The sequence below is a fragment of the Acomys minous genome, assembly GCF_964271855.1.
Source record: "Acomys minous genome assembly, contig: scaffold_29, whole genome shotgun sequence".
Taxonomy (NCBI): Eukaryota; Metazoa; Chordata; class Mammalia; order Rodentia; family Muridae; genus Acomys; species Acomys minous.
The window spans coordinates 2,733,585-2,742,500 of NW_028182176.1; the positions used below are offsets into that span (position 1 = coordinate 2,733,585).

At 46.3% G+C, this 8,916-nt stretch overlaps 1 pseudogene across 1 annotated transcript; it reads left to right on the top strand.

Annotated features, from left to right (window-relative positions):
• Positions 1–620: 620 nt before the first annotated feature.
• On the top strand, positions 621–2,598 carry LOC311591759 (F-box/LRR-repeat protein 19-like; annotated as a pseudogene). Its single transcript has 3 exons — positions 621–828; positions 945–1,383; positions 1,516–2,598. The product of its transcript is annotated as an F-box/LRR-repeat protein 19-like (transcript).
• The last annotated feature ends 6,318 nt before the right edge of the window (positions 2,599–8,916 follow it).

An 8,916-nucleotide genomic window follows, 5' to 3' on the forward strand; every position in this document is an offset into this window, starting at 1 on the left:
GGGAGACCATAATATTGAGGAACGTTGTCAAGTTCTAGAAGACATGGAGGGTCATTTTCATGTGCAAGCTGATACATGTCTTGCAGAAGAAATTTTAATGTGCCCTGCAAGTTTTAAAGAAAAGCAACAGTGTTAAAAAATGAAAAAACTGACCCCCCTCTTTGCCCTGTCTCTGTGGGTCAGGCGGACCCAGGGGAGGGTGGTAGGTTGCAGCGACCGCCCCCCCCCCCCCCGTGAACCAGCAGTGGGAGGGGTTTGAACCCCGGAAATGGTGGGGAGCCCTGGATTTTCCCTGGACGTCTAGACAGTTGGACCTGAGAAGGGGCCACCGGGACTAAGTGGGTCCTGGGCAGAAGCTGAGCACCCTGTGCCCAAGGAGCCCCCCGTTGGCCTTGAGTGGCTGAGTGACTGAGCCCCCCAGAGCAGGACCTTCCCTTGGAAGGGCCTTGCAGCAGCCTGTGGGAGGGCCTGGCCTGGCGCTCCCGACCTCCACAGTGCCCTCAGGAAGCATAGACCTAGGCATTCCGAGAGTTTCCCGCCCTGCGTTGCCACTGGCCACCGACCCGCCAGGAGATGGCTCCCGGGACACGTGAGAGTCTTCGGTGATGTTGACACCCCCAATGTCTTCGCGCAGCCAGGGCCCTGGGGCTGGAGCGCACCAACGCGGAACCTGCTGCTGCCGCCGCTGCCAGGCCTGTGTGCGAACTGAGTGTGGGGACTGCCATTTCTGAGGAGACATGAAGAAACTGGGGGAGTTGGCGGGGCGGGCGCATGAAGTGGTCTTGCCTGCTTCGGCAGTGCGCTGTGTCCGTGCTTCCACACACAGCTGTATGCGTGTGCTGAGTGCGGGGACTGCCATTTCTGAGGAGACCTGAAGAAGCTGGGGACGTCGGTGGGGCAGGCGCATGAAGCAGTCTTCCCTGCTTCAGCAGTGCGCTGCGTAGCTGTGTTCCTTCTGTGTGGGGAAGCTGGGAAGGAGGAAGGTGGATGGAGAGGAAGAGAAGTTTGGTTTGAGCCTCATGGAGTGTACAGTCTGCAACGGGATCATCCACCCTGGCTGCCTGAATATGGGAAAGGCTGAGAGTACTATCAATTCAGAGATCCCCAACTGCTGGGAGTGCCCCCAAGGTACCCAGGAAGGATGGACAAGGATGCAGGTGAGGGTCCAGGGCACCACAGGGTTGATAGTGGTGAGGGGGTGGATGGAAGCTGACAGAGGAGCCACCACCTCCACCTCTGCCCAGAAGAAAGGGAACCTTACCTGCTGGCCCTCCCCCTGAACATGTGTCTGGGCCCCCAAACAGAAGGAGTGGGAGGCAGGGAATGAGACCCCTGACCCCAAGGAAAAAGGTGAAAGGAGGCCAAGAGAGGCACTTGAAGAAGGTGGGTGGAGATGCCTGCCTCCTCTGAGGAGCAGACCCAGGCAGCCCTGGCCTTCTCCCCCCCCCCAGGCTTCCGAATCCCAGCCAGGCATTCTCATTCTGCCACCCTAGGCTCCCTCCCGAGAACTGGGAGAAACTCAAGCCACCTATGGCTTCTGCTGAGGGCCCGGCAGCGCCATTCCTATCACCACAGAGGGAGAAACTCGAGCGTTTCAAGCATATGTGCCAGCTGCTGGGGTGGGTGCCTGATACCTCTTCTTCCTCCTAGGACTCAGACACAGACTCAGACTCCTAGGGCACATAGCTTAGTAAGGACAAAGCTCCTGGGGAGGCCTGGAATGTCCTTCAGCCAGCCTGGGGCAGCTCTGGTGAGAAGGAAAACCATGGGGTAGCGGTGGGCTAAATGCCCTGGCAGTGGGGGAAGCACTCCTCAGTTGACCCCTGGGCCCTGCCCCACCACCATAGCCTCCACAGTTATGTGCCCCCCCCTAAGCTCTGAGCCTGACACTCTGCCTTTGCTGCTGCCTCGGGCTGCATGGCTCCATGTCTTTCAGCATCTTGGACCCTGAGAGCGATGTGTCTGCATGCGAGTCTGCCAGACTTTGAGCTGCTGGTGCTACAAGCGTCTGTGGCCTCGGATGGACCTAAGCCGGAGGAAGCCGCTGACCCCACCCATGCTTAATGGGGTGGTTTGCCACCAGCCATGTGCTCTGGACCTCAGATGGACAGGTGTTTCCACAAAAAGCAGCTCATGTGGCTTCTGAACCTACTGCAAGGCTTGCAGGAGTTGGTGCTTTCTGGGTGGTCCTGGCACTCTGTCTCTGCCCTGGGCTCCACCCCACTGCCTGCACCGTGCCTCTTGGACCTCTACTGGATTAAGGATGTTAAAGACTCCCAGTTCTTGGACCTCTTGCCCTCATTTCACCGCCTAACGTGAGGCCAGGTTATTTTCTTCATGACTTGACACTCCTCAGTTTAATATCTTGGGATTTCTGCCCCGGGACTTGAGCCAGCCTTCCCCTTTCCCACCTGCACTGATATCTTTGGGGATCTTTGCTTCCCATCTCTGCCTTCCACCTGCTACGTTGTCCATCCCCTTGGGGGCGTGGGTCAAGAGGTACAGGGGAGGTGCTGAGCCAAAGGGATGGTGGGGTGGTGAAGGTGCAAGTCTTTAGTAGAGAAGAGTGAGGGGGCAGGATACTGGGAGCCATGGGGCTGTGGGAGGTGATGGATGGGTGTGGGGAGGGCAGAGAGCAGACCAACAGGGTTCAGGGAACAAAGACCAGTTGGGTGGGATGGGGGTCCAAAAAGGGGAAACCAGAGGAGCAGTTGGGGATCCAGTAGTTAGATAGGGGGCTCTACAAACCAGGAAATGCCAGGACTGGGGGCTGGGAGAGGAGCAGATGTGGGGCTCGTTCCCTCTCTGTGGGGTTGCTCCTCTCCCTTCCCCCTGTCCAGATTTCAGTTCTTTCCCTGACCCTGACTCCTTGAACGTCACTGAAAATGGCAGCTATTATAAGGAGTGGGGGCTGCGAGTCAACCTGCTGTTCAGCTTATGGCCCAGGGGAGTGGTGAGGGGTAGCCCAGACCCCTGCTTGGCTCTCTACACAGTACTTGAACATCCATCTGTACTTAACCAGGGGAGTCTCTGATCTGGGGACTGTGATGTGAGGGGACCAGCTTGACCTAACCTGGGCTAGTGGGTACCCCGTTTGGTCTGTCCCACCCCCCAGCTCTCTTGCATTACTGTCTCTAACAGCTCCACCACTCTGACCTGGTGGGGGATGTCAGCTTAAAGATGGGTGAGATGGCACTCCTCCAGCTTGGCTCATCCCATTCTTTCATTGTCATGGAAACTTGTGTCCCATTTGCCCAGGGAACTGCCACTCCTGGTTGCCATGGAAATAGCAGCCAATGGACCCTTCCAGAAATCAGTGCTAAGACTGGAAACAGTCCCTCTTAGTTGCTGTGGGAACTTAGTTAACAGACTCTTGGCACCTCCCCTCTCCCCACCCCTTTCCTTCTTCCAGTGTAGGGGTGGGGTTTCAAGAGCCTGAGGGAGGAGTTGGGTCCAGGTCCCACTTAATTTAGACCAGGGGGAACCGGATTGTACCACATGGGGGTGGGGGAGGGGAATCTATCCACACACCTCAGGTAACAGGAAGGTGCGTGGGTTGTGAGTGTGGGCTGGGCAGAACAAAGACAGATGGGAGGGGTGGGCCTGGGGTTGGAGAAAGGCTTGACCTTGGGAGCACTTGAAGGAGGGAAGAAAGCACCCCGGCAAGGGGCAAGTGTGGGACCCAGCTGGTCTGGACCCTTAAACCCCCAAATCTGTACAATACTGTTTGCTATAGAACTCAGAATCTTCAAAAAACAAACAAACAAAAACAAACAAAAAACAAAAAAACAAAATCAAAAAACAAATGAACAAAAACATATGAAATAAACCAAAACCCCACTGCTTTAAGTTCAGTGATGATGATTATTATATTCTCATAAAACCGCGCACCGCAATGTCAGGAATCCGGTTTGTGGTTTTTTTTTTCTCTTCAATTTATTTATTTATTATGTATACAGTGCTCTGTCTGCATGCACATCTGCACACCAGAAGAGGGCACCAGATCGCATTATAGATTGCTGTGAGCCACCATGTGTTTGCTGGGAATTGAACTCAGGACCTCTGGAAGAGCGGACAGTGCACTTAACCTCTGAGCCATCTCTCCAGCCCTGATTTGTGTTCTTAAGACATTCATCTAAGAACTGAAACAAGGAAACAATGACTTAACAGCTGTCACTATTTGAATCGTAGCCCAATTAGAGCTGTGCTGTAGAACTGCCAGTCAGTTTAGTTTTATAGCACTTAGATATTGCAAAAGGAATACACATTGAATATGTGATAGGTGTATGTCCAAAATCTTCTATAAGCAAAAAGTCCACAGCATTGCTAGTGTTACATATAGACTTGTAGTAATGTTGCTAAGATCAGTGAGAGGGCAGTTTATGATAATCATGAATGTTGTTGTGGATAAACCCTAATCTCATACCACGTCTGTGAGGAACAAGAATCAAACTGAATTACAATGTGGAAACCTTTCATTTTTTATTCTTAATGGGTGCATTCTATGTCACAATGGATACAAGCCATGTGAGCATATGGATATTGAAAGAAGCAACATATCTCTCTCCAGAACAATGAGGAGATATGTAGGAGTTCCCAGTTTGATTAGACTTTATGAATGTGATACAAGTTTACAATTACTTGGTTTTCCAACATCATTGTGAATCTCCACAAATTCACACTGCAGAAAATCTCTATGAGTACTAAGAATGTGAAAATTCTGTTTGTCCTGGTTCACTTTTCAAATGTGTTGACTCACACTATAGAAAAATTTGTGAATGCCGTCAGTGTGGTAAAGCTCTGAGTTCTTCCAGTTCTCTTTAAATATATGAAAAACATCATATAGAAAAACGATGCTATAAATGTGAGCCATGTAATAAATGCTCTCACTACCATAGATATCTTCAGATACTCAACACATGAAGAAGGGGAACACCATGAATGTAAACAAAGTGATAAAACCTTAAGATCTGGTTCCTCTTTACCATTAGACCCAACTGTAAAATTAATTCACAGAGGAAAATTAATTCAGTGTAATGAATGTGGGAAAGCCTTCACATGCTCTAACTATCTTTGCAGGCATGAAAGAAGTCACATGGGAGAGGAACACTTTGAATATACTCAATATGGTAAAGCCTTCACACATCAGAGCCATCCTCAAAGGTATGAAATAAATCACTGTGGAGAGATGCTCTAAAGGTATTTACTATGGTGAAACCTTTGCACATCACAGTAGTTTCCAATATCATAAAAGAACACATACTGGGGATAAACCCTATGAATTTAATGAGTATAGTAAAGCCTTCACATGTCCCAGTCATCTTCGAAGGCATGAAAAAGTTCATACTGGAGAGAAACCCTGTGAGTGTATTTAATATGGTAAAGCCTTTGCACATACCTGTAGTCTTCATCGTGAAAGAATTCATACTGGAGAGAAACTTTATGAATATATTTAATCAGGTGAAGCCTCAGCACATTTTTGCTGAAGGCCAGCTTCAACACTATAGTGTAAACTGAGGCAGGACTTAGAGTTGTTAACTGATCGATCATTCATCGGAATCTAGCTTGATTTACTGGAGTTGTTTCTCCCTTTGGGCAGTAGCTGGGGGCCAGTATTGCTTGTGACTAGCAAAGAAGAAGAATAAAAAGTAGGGAATACACACACACACACACACACACACACACACACACACACACACACTCTTGGTGGATGAAGCAAGGCAAGCTCCAATAATTTTTTTTCTTATAGCTTACATATCCCAACAAACACCTTCTAAGCAGTATAAAAATTATAATTTGATTACAATCTATTTTTCTTTCAGTGAATGGTCATGGAAAAACTATATACCCCAATATTTTTACATTAAAAACTTTTTACACATTACAGACGATGAAAACAAAATATTCCCAAGAACCCACATACATTCCCAACTAAGCAATGTGTTAGAGATCAACAAAGTATAAGCAAGCAAGGTAATTTTTCAGCCAGTTGCTTCTTTTTAATGACAGACTGCAATTTGTTATTACAAAGAAAGGTTCAATTATCTAAAAAAGTAATCTTTTTAATAACATATTTATTTTTATTTCAATGTGCATTGTCCCCAGTGCCTCCCTCAGGTACACACACTATGGTTTTGCTAACCAGTCGGCCATATTCCATGAGTCCTAAAGCTGTTTTGCTGTCCCATGCATGGTCCTTACGACATTTCTATAGTTTTCATCATTATAAAAATCTTGATACTGGAAAACAATTCTATGAATGTAAGCAATGCGTTAAAGCCTTTATGTTATGGGGTCCACTGAGATCAAACACAACTCAAACACTGGGTCAATGCAAATGATAAGAACTTATTGTAATCAAGGTGCTACTGATCAGTCTGGGTCACAAAATATAGCAGAAAGTTAAGCTGTGACACCTTAGCCTTGCCTCCAGGCCAGAGCCAGAATGGTATGGAGCCCTTAAGATGGAAAGCCACAAACATCTGTGCCAAGTCACAGCTCCATTTTCCCTCCAATCAGGATTTAGGGATAGGGGCTTTTCTTATGTAGTTGATCTGTATAAACTGATAAAGAATGGGGTTTTACAGTGTAACCAATCATAGCCATTTGTTCTTTTGTGGTTAGAAATAGGCCTGATGTTTTGCAAAATAAAACATCAATAACAGAAGCCCTGGTTAGGAGCAGTCACTATATTTTGTGTAACAGAAGATGAATAATGAAAGCTGGCCAGCTATTGGGAAGGCCCCAGCTCCTCTAGGGCCTCATAACTTGAACTTAGTTTTGCCCTGCAGTTAAATGGAGGCTGATAACAAAAAGTCAGTACTTAAGACAAGTTCCTTTTGCTTATTCCCAACATTTTTATATCATAGTCATCTTTGAATATATAGCAGAACACATTGAAGAGAAACCTTAAAATGTAACCAATGTAATACAAGCAATAAAACTTTGTATGTAGCAGCAGTTTTAGTCATCATGAGAAAAAAATCATACTGCAGAGAGACCCCTAAATGTAGTCAGTGTGGTAAGGTTTTGCACTTTCTGTTTTCTTACACAAGAGTAAAACCTGTAGTGTGTAATCGACCTGTGAAAGCCCCTGCATATTACAGTAGTCTTTGAGGACCTGAAAGAACTCATACATGAGGGAATCTATGGCTATAAAGGATTTGGCGAAATATTTAGCCAACATTCAGTTACACAAGATTGTTCATTCTTGAGAAGAAAAGCGACAAGTCAAAATCTATCCAAACAGTATGATGCCCTTCTATATTTTGTTTTGACTTGCAGAGTCTTCCAAAAAATATCCATGAACTCAAATAGTTATGTATCCCTTTTAGACTCCACAATTCTCTTCAATTATAGGCATAAAACTTTATGGATGTGTTTAACTATGTTTTCTTTTGCTGTGATAAATCAATGTCTAAGGCAAGCTATACAAGTTTAATTTGGTTTAAGATGGCAGAGGGGTATGGGATCACCATGAAAGTGGCAATGCCACAAGTGTCACACTTGGCAGCTACAGCAGGAAGCTCAGAGCTCACATTCTCAACCTGCAGCCTGTGAAGCACAGAGTAAATCTGGACATGGTGTGTGGATCTAAACTTTCTTTTTTTTTTTCAATTTTATTTATGTATACAATGTTTTGTCTGCATGTACACCTGCACGCCAGATCTCATTACAGATGCTTGTGAGCCTCCATGTAGTTGCTGGGAATTGAACTCAAGACCTTTGAAAGAGCAACCAGTAAGTGCACTTAACCTCTGAGCCATCTCTCCAGCCCTGGATGTAAACTTCCTTTTTTTTTTTTAACAGAATTAATCCACTTTATTTTTCTTGTAAAAACCCTTATGTGGTAGCCACAGCTGGAGCCTGAGTTCTCTGAACAGACACTCTTGTGTTGGTTTTCACAAGAGACTTGGTGAACACAGTTTATTTTCAGAGATCGGGTGTCAGGTACCTTTAAGTCTTGGAAATGGCATCAAAAGTGGCCTTGGCAAAGTTGCCTAGGGTGGCAGTACAGCTCCTGGCTGATGTGTAGCAGTCATCAATACCGGCCATCATCAGTAGCTTCTTGGGCACAGGAGCTGAGACAATGCCAGTGCCTCTGGGGGCAGGGATGAGACGCACCAAAACAGAGCCACAGCAGCCTGTTACCCACCCCCATGACATGTTTCCAACATCAGGGCAGCATTTCCTAAATCTTTCCAAATCATAGCCACAACTGAGAAGAACTAGTTTCTCTGGCTTCAAGCCCACATGCTTTCTTTCTGTTACATGAACCATTTCATGATATAGAAAAACACTTTAAGCCTTTAGATGCCTCAGCATGAGCCAGGTGTGGTGGTGCACACCTTTGATCCCAGCACTCAGAGGCAGGCAGATCACTGTGAGATCCAGGCCAGCCTGGCTGCAAAGTGAGTCCAGGACAGCCAGCGCTGTTTGACACAGAAACCCTGTCTCTGTTTTGATCTATTTTTTTGATAAAACACACACACACACACACACACACACACACACACACACAAACAAAAAAAATATGCCTCGTTATCTGGATTACATATATAAAATGTACACAAGAAAATGTTATGAGCGAATTTCTTTGTGTAACAATTTGCTTTCATTTTAATTATGTGCTCACAGTGTGTCTTTTTGTGTGGCTGTGATCGGATGACCCTCCTCCACACACTGTATCAATTGTTTTGTAGTTGTGTTGCTGTTGTTTCAATTGTTGATTGCTGTACAAACTATTTGCTATTATCCTCTCAGAAGCTCATTACTTCCTTTCTGTATGTAAATGCTTTTCTTTCCTCACTCAAAAGGTGATGCTGTGAGATCTATCATGTGAAAAGGTAAGTTGCATTGAAGGCTGTGTCAGAAGCCAACGGGAAACACAGGGGTCAGGGGTTAGGGTTAGAAATT